The sequence below is a fragment of the Narcine bancroftii genome, chromosome 5 (assembly GCF_036971445.1).
Source record: "Narcine bancroftii isolate sNarBan1 chromosome 5, sNarBan1.hap1, whole genome shotgun sequence".
Classification (NCBI taxonomy): domain Eukaryota; kingdom Metazoa; phylum Chordata; class Chondrichthyes; order Torpediniformes; family Narcinidae; genus Narcine; species Narcine bancroftii.
The window spans coordinates 8,688,243-8,701,140 of NC_091473.1; the positions used below are offsets into that span (position 1 = coordinate 8,688,243).

The 12,898-nt window shown below is 42.6% G+C and overlaps 1 long non-coding RNA gene across 2 annotated transcripts in view; it reads left to right on the forward strand.

Annotated features, from left to right (window-relative positions):
- LOC138763088 (uncharacterized) overlaps positions 1–12,898 on the forward strand; it is a 31,495-nt gene that overhangs the window by 1,247 nt on the left and 17,350 nt on the right. The window contains exon 2 of one of the 2 annotated variants that reach the window (XR_011357315.1): positions 254–479. The exons of the other annotated variant lie outside the window; for it this stretch is intronic. This is a non-coding gene — a long non-coding RNA (uncharacterized lncRNA). The remainder of the gene's footprint in view (positions 1–253; positions 480–12,898) is intronic. 2 annotated transcript variants of the gene reach the window in all.

The window sequence follows — 12,898 nt, forward strand, 5'->3', positions numbered from 1 at the left end:
AGGGGCAGAGAGAGGAAGACAGACCAACAGACAAAAGGTATTCACTGACTATAATAAGAGAACAGGAGAAAGGAAGGGTGAGAATTGATTGGAGGAGTGATTTTTTTTGCTCTGAAATGAGATAAAGGGAAAAGGAGAGCAAGCTGGGGAAAGGAGACATAAGGAAAGATGGGGGTGGGGGAGGTCGGTGTTTTTGCCATCTGGTTGGAGGGTGCCCAGATGGAAGATGAGGTGTTGTTCCTCTAATTTGCAGGTGGTCTCAGTCTGGCAGTGCATGCGACCACGGACACACGTGTCAGCAAGGGAATTGAAATGAGTAGCCACTGGAAGATCAACAGTATTGCGGAGGCTAGAGCTGAGGTGCTCAACAAAGCGACCTCTCAGTCTGCGTCCAGTTTCTTCGATGTAGAGGAAACCACAACAGGAGCACCGGATGCAGTTTCTTCACTTCAAAAGACTGTTTGAGGCCCCAAATAATGGTGAGGGAGGAGGTGTGGTTGAAAGTGGAACACCTTCTGTGGCCACAGGGATAGGTGCGAAGTGGCTGACTGGTGGGAAGGGAGGAGTGGTCAAGGTGGTCATGGAGGGAGCGGGACGAGAAGAGGGAAAGATGTGTTGTGTTTGGATCATGTAGTAGGTGGCAGAAATGGTGGACAATGATATGTTGGATGTGGTGACTCATGGGAAAGGTAGAAGAGAGGGATTTAAGAATACAGATACCTAATTTTCTGAAAGTGGCATCAGAAAGAACTCTTGGCACATTGGCCTTCATAAGTTGAGTAATAATAATATCTGACATTATGAACTTAAATGCCAAAAATTATGAACAAAAATGACAAAATTAGACATACAGCATGGTAACAGGCCCTTCCAGCCCACAAGTCCGTGCCACCAAAATATCTCAAGTAACCTGCGACACCACCCCCCACCCCACCGCACATTTTGGAAGGGTGGGTGGAAACCCACACAAGTTCACAGGGAGAACGTACAAACTCAATACAGACAGCATAGGATTCAATCTCGGGTCACTGGCACTGTTATACCACTACGCTAACCGTGCTGCCCTTTCTCCTGTTTCCAGAAGAATTGATGAGATGGCACGGATCATCGAAAAGCAATGAGTCATTTAATTACAATTCTCTATAATTAAATGAATCTACTCTTCAAGAGGCCAACACCTTTCTTTCTTTTCCAATCTGTGTATTGAGTTATATAGGACATATCTACAAGAAGAGAGTTACATTACATTCGTACATTTACAAGTGTGTAAGATAAAGAACATATTAGTATTTAACAAATATATATTCACCATAAATTTCTTCTCCACTTGTAAAACCAAAAGAAAAGAGACAGAGAAAAATGTATTTTTTTTGCAAGATCCCCTCTAACTAATCTAAAAGATAGAGGGACTGGGCCGTCCATTCTGGGAGTAAAGTAGGAAAACAAAGGGTTTCCTAAAACAAAATTTACCATAAGGAACTGGGAGAGAACTCAGTATGAAATTATAATCTTAAACTAGATGGAAATATTGAATTTAAAAGATGGATCAAATGTCCGACTCCTAATTTTCTCCAAACGTGAACATGACATGACCAGAGAGCCATTGAAGTTGAGTTGGTGGGATCAGATCCTTCCACTTAAGTAATGTGACTTTTCTGGCTAATAATGTTGAAAAGGCAATTACTGTCCGTGTGGAGACAGGCCCAGTCTCCGCTGGTATGATTCCAAAAATAGCTGTTAATAGATTTGGTTATCATTCTAATCCTAGAATTTTTGTGAGGGTTTCAAATACACCTTTCCAGAAATTATCCAGCTTCAAACATGACCAGAACTTACGAGTTAAATTGGCTACTTCAATTTTGCACCCATCGCTTGTAGGGTTTACATTGGGGAAAAATACAGGCCAACTCATCTTCAGACCAGTGGTTCTCAACCTTTTTCTTCCCACTCACATACCACTTTAAGTAATCCCCATGCCATCAGTGCTCTGCGATTAGTAAGGGATGTGAGTTGGAAGATAAAGGTTGAAAACCACTGTTTTAATCGTCCCTCGTTGACTCGTTAAGTGCACAGCTTCATAACTCCAAAGGAAATGGACCAATGACAATTTTTCTCAAGCCAAATATTTCAGTAACAATTGGGTCTAGAGCAGTGATTCTCAACCTTCCCTTCCCACTCACGCCCACCTTAAGCAATCCCTTACTAATCACAGAGCACCGATGGCATAGGGATTACTTAAGGTGGGCTGTGAGTGGAAAGATAAAGGTTGAGAACCACTGGTTTAGACATATGTCCCTGATGTATCACCCTGAACTGAATCAAGTAATGACAGGCACAAATTGAAGAAGTATTTACTAGTCAAAAAATATAATCCCATTGATCGACTGGAAACCACCACTCTTCTAATGACTTATGCCATACTCTGGAATGGAAATGAGCTGATGGAAGAGATGTTGTTTGCCATAAGGAGTCAAACCGATGCTGAGGTACTCACCATTTTCAAAAGACTTAAGAAGTACATGATCGTGCTCCATTCAAGGACAAACCTGTGCAACCGATGGTGCCGTCTCAATGAATGGACGATGCAGAGGGTTCATCACATGCCTGAAAAATGTTCTACCTTCAGTCTTTACCACTCATTGCGCCATTCATCTGAGCTTTTTTTACAATTTCAAAATCTGAACACGAACACAGAGGCACTGAAGGACGATGACATTATTGCTTACGTGAAACACCAAAAGCAAATACCCACAGATCTGCAGGAAAGATTTAATGACTTGTTAAATCTCGGTATCCCACATTGGATATGAGATCCTTGAGGAACAACTCACCGATGTTGACGCAGAAAATCGCGAAAGGATGATTGATCTTCCGAAAGGTACAATTGCACATCATATGTTCAATCAATTTTTTAAAAGATTTTTGGTCCAAAACTATGGTAAAAGGCCAAAGTATTTATTTGTTGCCTTTCCCTCAGAATATTCAGATAAATGTGGATTCAGCAAAGTAGTTTCCTTGACAAAATCCAAATGGACTCGTAATCACAACAAGGGGTGTCCTTCAACTATCCCTGATGCACCATCAATTACTTGAAAGACTATCGTAGAGAAATCAATAGGCTTTTATTCACTTACGAACACAAGCAGATTCATACTGTTTGGTTGTCCTGCTCATCGCTGTTGTGGGCGGTGGTGGTGTCTAAAATGGCAGCCCAGGGGCCCGCACATTGCACTGCTGGGTCCCGAAGTTAGCGCATAAGATGGCAGCCTCCATGGTCCGCATGCAGCGTGGCTGGGTCCTGAAGATGGTGGCCCTCACGAATCGCACATGGCGCTGCTAGATCTGAGTGTCTGGGATGGTAGTCCCCATAATCCACACACAGCATTGCTAGGAAGAGGTTTTGTCTTACACACTTTGGCGTAATGGCCCTTCTTCCCGCAGCTGGAGCAAGTTGAATCTTTCACTAGGCAGCGTTTTCTCTGATTCTTTCCCAGACTTCAGGTGCTCCTATAGCACCGCAGCTATGGTCAGATCCTCACCGGAGCTGGACGAATGCAGCAGGAAGTTGATGTGGGGCACTGCTGCTATGGTTGTTGCTACTGGAGTGAGGGGGTGGCAGCATGTCCCAAGGTAGTGCTGCTGGGGTAACCAAGAGGCATTGTCAGATGAGTAGGCCTCCATGTTCTGGAGACCCACCTCCAGCGTACCTGCCAGTTCATCTGCTCTCCGCAGACTGAGCTGCCCTTGCTCCAAGAGTCTCTGTCGGATCAAGTTCAACCTGATCCCTGCGATGTAGGCATCCTGGATTAGGTCCTCTCTGTACTCTGCGGCGAATACGGCTTTGTATTCACAGGCCCTGCCAAGTGCTCACAGGGCCCGAAGATATTCGGCGTTAGATTCACTGGATTCAATTAGGAGATGCCTGGCATAGACAACATTGATCTTATGCAAATACTGTCCTTTGAGTACGTCTATGGCTTCATGGTACATTATAGCATCCCTAATCATGAAGTAGACTAGGGTTCCGACCAGGGAGTGGCACTTGCAGTTTGTTGGTCTCTGATCGCACAATAGTAGAGTAGGCCTGCAGAAAAGCTTCAAAACAACACAGCCAGAGCTCAAAGTTGGTAGATGCCTCAGGCGATTGATCTCCAGCTTTTCCTGCCTCAGGATCTGTCCATCATAAAAATCTTGTGAATAAAATTGATGCACCATCAATTACTCAAAAGACTTTTGTAGAGAAATCAGGAGGCTTTTGTTCACTTAAGAACCAAGGCACATCCAGACTGCTCAGCAGGGGGCTGTGGAACAGTCATCTTTATACAGGAGTCTGTGGGGAGGGGCCACAGGTACAACCAGCCAATGGGTGTGCCCAACCAGACAATTATACAGAACAGTGGATTACCACAATCATGACCCAGACATCAAAGAACTTGCACAGGAAGATCAAGCTCAAGGATCTCAGTAAAATGTTTCATTTAATAAGAATTATTTTTTAAAGTTCCTCTCTTTATGTTTTCGCATAAAGGTTCCTTAATGTCTCATTATATACAAACCTTCACACTCTAAGAAACTTTATGAAACATTTTGTAATATGTTTATTCATGTTTTCTTCTTTCCTACATATTCACTAAGTATGATTTGTCTGCTCTGAAATCACATAGTGACAGTTGTTTACTCTCAGAGTAAAAGCCTTGTTTTCATATCACTTCACATCACAAATTTTTTAAAATATTTTTATGTAGTTCGTAGGAGAGAAGTATGGAAGAAACCAACTGAACTTGACAGCTTCATAGGGAAGGGAGCCCATGAATGTTGAGCAGAGACCTAAAGGTCTCATAGATGAAAGAAAAAGGTTTAAAATGGCTGAATAGGATAGAAGGAGTGCAGATAAGATTTACTAGGAGGTTGCCAGGATTTGAGGAACTGAGTTTCAGGAAAAGGTTAAACAGGTTAGGATTTTACTCTCTGGAGCATAGAAGAATGAGGGGAGATTTGATATTTAAAATTATGAGGGGATAGACAGAGTAAATGTAGATAGGCATTTTTTCCACTGAGGGTAGGTGTGATACAAACCAGAGGACATGGGTTACGAATGAAAGGGGAAAAGTTTAGGGGGAACTTCTTCACACAGAGAGGGGTGGGAGTATAAATTGAGCTGCCAGCTGAAATGGTGAATGTGAGCTCAATTTTAACATTTAAGACAAAATTTAAGCAGGTACAAGGACAGATATGGAGGGATATGGACTGAGTGCAGGTCAGGGGGACTAGGCAGGATAATAGTTTGCACAGACTGGAAGGGCCAAAGGACCTGTTTCTGTGCTGTAATGTTCTGTAGTTCTTGGTACAAATTCTCATTAATAAATGTTTTGACTTTTAATTATTTTGTGAAAATGGAATAAAAAATATTTAATGATAATTTTGACTAAAATGAAAACTGAAATTGTCAAGAATATTATTTTCTAATTTAATTTTAACATTTAAAACAATTAATAAGTTGATATCATAATCTATTTTGAAAGAACAGAGCCAAATTTTATCCACCTAGGTCAGAAATGAAAGCTGTTACATCAAATAGAATACCTTGGAAGCGTAAAATATTGGGAAAATCTATCCAAGAAAATAAATTGAATGTTAAATTTTCAAGATAATTAATTAAGTATCAGTCAATATTAATTTGAAATATTTCAATGTTTTGGCCTGGGGAAAGCTTAGTTATAATTTGTGAAGTGACGGATAAAAAAGAATCCCATCCCGAAACATTGACTGTCCATTTCGCTCCGTGAATGCTGCCTGGCTAGCTGATCCCTTCCAGCTTTCCTTTGTTTGTTCAAGATCCCAGCATGTGTAGTTCTTGTGTTTCTCCAGATAAAGCAGCAGTTAGTACTGTTTCCTCTCAGGACCCAGTTTCCATGCTTGAAGCTATCGTAAGGAAGAAACAGTGAGACATCTGGATAGAAATTATTCCATCAGACAGACACAGCGTGGATTCGGGAAGGGAGGCTCATGTTTAACAAACTTACTGCAGTTCGTTTGAGGGTACTGTTACCAGCCCAGAGGACCCCAAAACCCAGCAGCAATAGAAATTCACCAAGACAATGGTTACTTAAACAAAAGTAATTTTTAATTTTCTTTAAACATAAAAACAAGATCAAACTTTGATATTACTATTAACTTAACCCCCTTCTAATGCGAAGCACACGTGTATGTAATGTGTATATGTTCAGGAAAGTTCTTTGTTTCACAGTTCAATCATTTACTTTTTCACTCCTCCAAGTTATCCGGAATCAGGCAATTCTCATACTGTGCACAGAATTTAACATTATGTATTTTCACCAAGCTCTGGGCTTAAAGGTAAATGGTTACCGCTCAGGAAGGCTCTTGTTGGTTTCAGAGAGAGATTTGTTGCCTGTGGACACACAAATTGATTTTCTCCAATTAGTCACTTCAGTGTCTTGCTGAAGAAACTTGCCCCATCATGGGTTTTCCAAATGATAATCTCTTCTTCTGCAGGTCACCACAGCGTTCCTGCATGTCTGGCTTCAGTAAAGCTCTTGCATTTTAAATGAGATGTGGTGTTACTCTGTTTGTGGTGACCTACACACTAACCCCCCCACCATCTATCTCTTTTAAAAACATATATATATATAAAATATAATATAACCCATAATAGCATAATGACCTGAGTGGATAGAGGGAGGCAGGCAGATGTTTTGCAGCTTAATTTCCAAAAGATGTTCACTGTGATGATGATGTCTAAAAGATTTTTGCAAATGATAAGGATGCAAAAAGTTGAGATCAATAAATAGGCATGGATTGAGGATTGGTTAACCAAAGGAAGGCAAAGAGTATTGTTAGGTCTGCTTTGTTCATGAATGAGTGAGACAAACACCAGGCTGAGTCGAAATCAGGGTTCTTTGTTCTTTATTACCGGATTGTAACACTTGCGACTAAACATGTTAGTCGGAGAATGCATTCTGCCGTTATCAGCAAAATGGTGATTTTTTATACCCTTGGATACATGCTTAGAACATCATCATATCATTACTTGTCCAATGACTAAAACTGTTGCTATCCTTTCCCTGCTAGCTTCCTGCCTCTCAATCCATCAATGTCTCTCTTATCTTGTAAGTACAAGGATGCATTTACATCTTGTTACAGCCCTGTACATTCCCATCTCATGATGTTTTACCTAACAGGAGTACAAGGACACCTCCCCTTCTTGTTACTGCCCTGTACAGGGTAACTCCCTACACATTCCCATCTCATGATGTTTTACCTTACAGTATGCCCCTACATATTCTGGACACAGTCCCAGGGTAAACAATGTCCCTGGGAAACAGTCCAATTCATGAAATATCCCTGGTTGAGCTGACCAGCTGGTGAGCTGAGAGTGTTAAAGTATAAACTCTTCAGTGCATGACATGTAGTTAAGGAACTTGCTGATCCATCCGCCTCCACTCGAGTCCCACATGTGCACTCAAAGATGCAGCTCAAATGAGCAACCTGCAGCATGAAGCAGAATTTCTTCCTTCCCTGCAGCTTGGGAGCAGGCATATCAGAGTTGGGAGAGGAAATCAGAGTTAACGAGAGGGTTGGCAGCCCCAGGTTATGAACTTCCGACTTACGGACAACTTGTACTTATGAACGGACTATGCGCGGGTTTGTCAGCTCAAGGAAGGAGAACGCACCTGCCATTTTATTTACCCTTGCAACCATGCATCCAAAGCATAAATCCAATGCAAGAAAAGCTCTGAACAAACCTCCCTTGATGTCTACTTCAAGAAATTTGACTAATTGCAACTAAATAAGAACCATATGTACCTATGTACTTAAATACAAATTCAACTTAGGAACGGATCTCGTTCGTAACCTAGGGACTGCCTTTATATCAAAGTAGGGGATGCGTGGGGGGGGTTGGAAGAGGGACCAGAGTGGGAAAGAAATCTGTATGATCAACATATATGGTCTCACCAAAAAAAAATGTATACCATCAAATTAGTGCCCTATTGCAGAAGTGCTAAAGAGTCAAAGTGGTGTTTTATTTTTTAAATATTGTTTGGTTCCATTATAATGAGAGTTGCTAGATCCTTGGTAATTAAGTGCAGATCTGTAGCAGTTAAAATATAGTCAAACACGGAAGTCTACAGACACTGTAGTTGTAGTCAAAACACAGAAAAGCCAGAGGAACTCAGCCGGTCTCGCAGCGTCTGTAGGAAGTAAAGATAATATTACCGACATTACGGGCCTGAGCCCTTCTTCAAGGTTAAAATAGAGGTCGCTGATCAGTTTCGTACAGCAAAACTCAAAGGAGCGGTCATCGTCGGAGTGGGCTGGGTCAGAGCGGTAAGGCTTTGGCTCAACAGGCTTCAGCAGGAACATTAAGAGGCGAGGGATAACAGGAGTTGAAGTAAGAAAGGGCCACCCAATTCAAGGAACAAAAAGGATTCAGCAGGTAGCCACAGGTAAGGGCAGGTTTTAGATATCAGTTATTTTCTTCCTCTAGTCAGAAACAATAGGAAAGGCAGCCGAAGTAGGGGAAGGCTCCTCTTGCAGAATGTGGATCATCAGGGAAGCCAGCAGGATCCCTGACGACTTCATCTGTGAGACGTGCATCTAGCTTCAGCTCCTGTCAAGCAAGTTAAGGAATTGGAGCTGGAGTTGGATCAACTCAGGATTATTCGGGAGGCAAAGGGGGTGAGAGACAGGAATTACAGGGACTCTATCACACATAAGGGTCAGGAGGAGAGTAGAAGAGTGACAGTCAGGATAGCAAAAGGGAACAGGCAGGCAGTGAAAGGCACTCCTGTGGCTGTTCCCCTCAATAACAAGCATACCACTTTGGATACTGTTAGAGGCATGACCTACCAGGGACAAGCCACATGGTCAGGTCTCTGGTCCTGTGGCTAAGGGAGGAGAAGAGGTGACCTGAGTGATAAGTGATTCCATAGTTAGGGGGACAGATAAGAGGTTCTGTAGAAGAGATCAAGTATCCCACATGGTATGTTGCCTCCTTGATGCCAGGGTCTGAGTTATCTCAGATCGAGGTCACGGCATTTTCGGGAGGGAGGGTGAGCAGCCAGATGTCGTGATCCATGTAAGGACCAATGACATGGGGAGGAAGGGTGAGGAGGTCCTGCAAGGAGAGTTCATGGAGTTAGGTGCTAGGTTCAAGGACAGGACCTGCAGGGTTGTGATCTCAGGATTGCTACCCATCCCATGTGCTAGTGAGGTTAGAAATAGGAAGATCATGCAGTTGAACATGTGGCTAAAGACATGGTGCAGGAGGGAGGGCTTCAGGTTTCTGGTTTCCCCTCCAGGGAAGTTGGGACCTGTTCCAAAGGGTAGTGTTACATCTGAACTGGAGGGGGTGTAATATCCTTGCAGGAAGGTTTGTTAGTGCTGCTCTGGTGGATTTAAACTAGATTTGCAGGGGGATGGGAACCAGAGTGCTAAAGCAGATAGTGGAGCAGAGGTGGGAAAAAGATTATGTGAAAATTGCATGCACCGTTAGAAGTCAGAGGGTTGTACGTAGTGCAGATATTCTCAGGTGCATCTATTTCAATGGAAGGAGTATTGCAGAAAAGACATATGAACTTAGATCGTGGATTGCCACGTGGAATTATGATTTTGTGGCCATTGGTTGCAGGAGGGCAGGACTGGGAGCTCAATGTTCCGGGCTTCTGTGGCTTCAGATGTGATAGAATGAAGGGGGGGGGGAGTGGAGAAGGAGGAGTGCCAATTCTCATCAGGGAAAATATCATAGCTCTCCTCAGGCAGGATGGACCAGAGGGCTCGTCTACTGAGGCTATATGGGTGGAGCTGAGGAACCGAAAGGTATGACTTCCCTCATGGGGTTGTATTATAGACTACCCAATAGTCAACGAGAAGTGAAGGAGCAAATCATAAGGAGATAGCAGCCAGCTGCGGGAAACATAAGGTTGTGATGGTAGGAGATGTTGTTGACTGGGACTCCCATACTGTAAAAGTAGTGGTGGGGGGGGTAAATGCTTGGAGTTTCTCAAATGAGTTAAGGGGAAGTTTTCTAAATCAATATATAGCGGTACCAACTGGATCTCTTTTTAGGGAACGAGTCAGGACAGAAAGACAGAAGTATGTGCAGAATATTTTGGGTCCAATGTTCATAATGCCATTAGTTTCAAGTTAATTATGGAGAAGGAGAGGTCTGGGACTTGGGTTAAGATTCAAAATTGGAAAAAGGCCAAATTGAGGAAATGAGAAAGGATCTAGAATGTGTGGATGGGGATAAGTTGTTTTAATGCAAGGATGTGTGAGGTAAGTTGAGGACCTTCAAAGGTGAAATTTTGAGAGGACAGAGTTTGTGTGTTCCTATCAGGATTAAAGGCAAGGTTAGCAGACACAGGGAACCCTGGTTTTTGAGGGATATTGGGGATCTAGTTTGGAAGAAGAGAGAGGTATATAGTAGGTATAAGGCAATATGGAGCAAATGAGGTACTTGGGGAGTATTAAAAAAGTAAGAAAAACCTCAAGAAAGAAATCCACAAGGCAAAAGGTTGCTTTGGCAGACAATATGAAAGAAAGTCCAAAAGTTTCTACAGGTATATTAAGAGCAAAAGGATAGTTTGGGATAAAATTTGTCCCCTTGAAGATCAGAGTGGTTGGCTTTGTATTGAGCCAAAAGAGATGGGGGAGATCTTAAAGGGTTTTTTTTTTCCATCAGTATTAACTCAGGAAAGAAGCACAGAGTTGTGGGAAGTAAGGAAAACAAACAGTGAGGTCATGGAACCTGTACATATTATAGAGGAAGAAGTGCTTGCTGTCTTAAATCAAATAAGGGTGGATAAATCCCAGAGCCTGACAAGATATTCCCTCAAACCTTGTGGGAGGCTAGTGTAGAAATTGTAGGGGCTCTGGCAGAAATGTCCTTAGCCATGGGTGTGGTACTGGAAGATTGGAGGTTAGCTCACGTTGTTCTGTTGTTTAAAAAAGGCTCCAAAGGTAACCCTGGAAATTATAGGCCAGTGAGCCTGATGTCATTAGTAGGGGAATTATTGGAAGGTTTAGTGAGAGATCGGATATACAATCATTTGTATAGACAGTGACTGATTAAGGATAGTCAAAATGGCTATGTGCATGGTAGGTCATGTTTAACTAATCTTATAGAGTTTTTCGAGGAGGTTACCAGGAAAGGGGATGAAAGGAAGGCTGTGGATGTTGTCTATATGGTCAAGGTGCCACATGGGAGGTAAGTCAGGAAGGTTCAGACGTTAGGTATTCATGGTGAAGTAGTGAACTTGATTCAACAATGGCTAGACAGGAGAAGCTAGAAAGTAGTGGTGGACGATTGCTGCTCAGACTGGAGGCCTGTGACTAGTGGTGTTCCTCAGGGATCGGTGGTGGGGCCATTGATATTTGTCATCTATATCAATTATCTAGATGATAATGTGGTCAATTGGATTAGCAAGTTTGCAGATGACACTAAGATTGGAGGTGTTGTGGACAGCGAAGAAGGTTTTCAAAGCTTTCAGAGAAATCTGGACCAACTAGAAAAATGAGCTAGAAAATGGCAGATGGAATTTAATGCAGTCAAGTGTGAGGTGTTGCATTAGGAAGGACAAAGCAAGAAAGAACATACACAGTAAATGGTAGGGCAATGAAGAGTGCGGTAGAAAGTGGGATCTGGGAATACAGATACATAAGGCCTTACCTGCACGTCGGAGCAGGGAGCCACCATGGAGAGGAGCGGCCGATCTCCGATGTTGGTGAGTCCCCAGAGGAACCGTGTCCTCCCAACCAGCGGACTTCAAAAATGGCTCTCAGATTCAAGAAGAGGTGCGCAAGTAAAAGAAAAGGTTAATGCTGGCGGGAGGGGAACTCATCTGAGGAGCGGCCAGCTGAGAGACGCCCAGTATCGGTGGGTTCGGCTGGGGGAAGCAAACAAGAAAGAAAAAAAGAAGAGTGGTGAGAAAGAGAATGAACGGCGGGAAGAGGATGAGCGGCAATGGGGCGACTGGCAGGGGGACGACCTGCTGTAGGAGGCCCAGCAGTGGGTTGGCCTGCAGCAGGGGGCCCAACAGCGGGTCGACCTTCAGTGGGTGACCCAACAACAGGTCAACCTGCAGTAGGAGCCCCAACAGCAGGAGACACAGCAGCTGAAGGCCCAGCAAGGATACAGAAGCAGCTCACCAGAGAAGGATGAAGATACACAGATACAGAGAAGAGAAGAAGATGACACAGACATAGATACAGACACAGAAGAAGAGGAGGAAGAAGACCAAGAATTTCAAAGGTATGAAGAAGGTAAAATAGAAGGACAAAGTTTAGATAAAGACTTTTTTGAAGAACATATAAGGTCATTAAAAGAATGGCTATCATTAGAATTTAGTTCAATCAAGAGAAAAATGAAAAGAGCTGAAGACAGAATGCAAAGCTTAGAGTTATGACTAAAATAGGGAAAAGAGTAGAAAATTTGGAGGAATGAGAAGCTGCTGTGGAAATGGAGATAAATAATTTAAGATGGAAGTTGGAAGAGATTGAAAAAAAATTAAAGAGACACAAGATTTATTGTCACAAAAAAAATTGACGTATTGGAAAACTACAGTAGGCGAAACAACATAAAAATAGTGGGCCTGAAAGAAGACAAAGAAGGGTCAGATATGAAGCAATTTATAAAAGGATGGATCCCGAAGGTGTTGGGAATGACAGATTCACATGAAGAAATAGAAATTGAAAGGGCACATAGAGCACTAGTACCGAAACCGCCACCACATCAAGAACAGAGATCCATATTGGTAAAAATTCTAAGATAGAGAACATACTGGAGCAGGCAAGAAAGAAGGTTAGAGAAGACAATAAGCCATTGGAATATAAGGGACAAAAAATATTTTTTTACCCGGACATAAGCTTCAAACTTTTA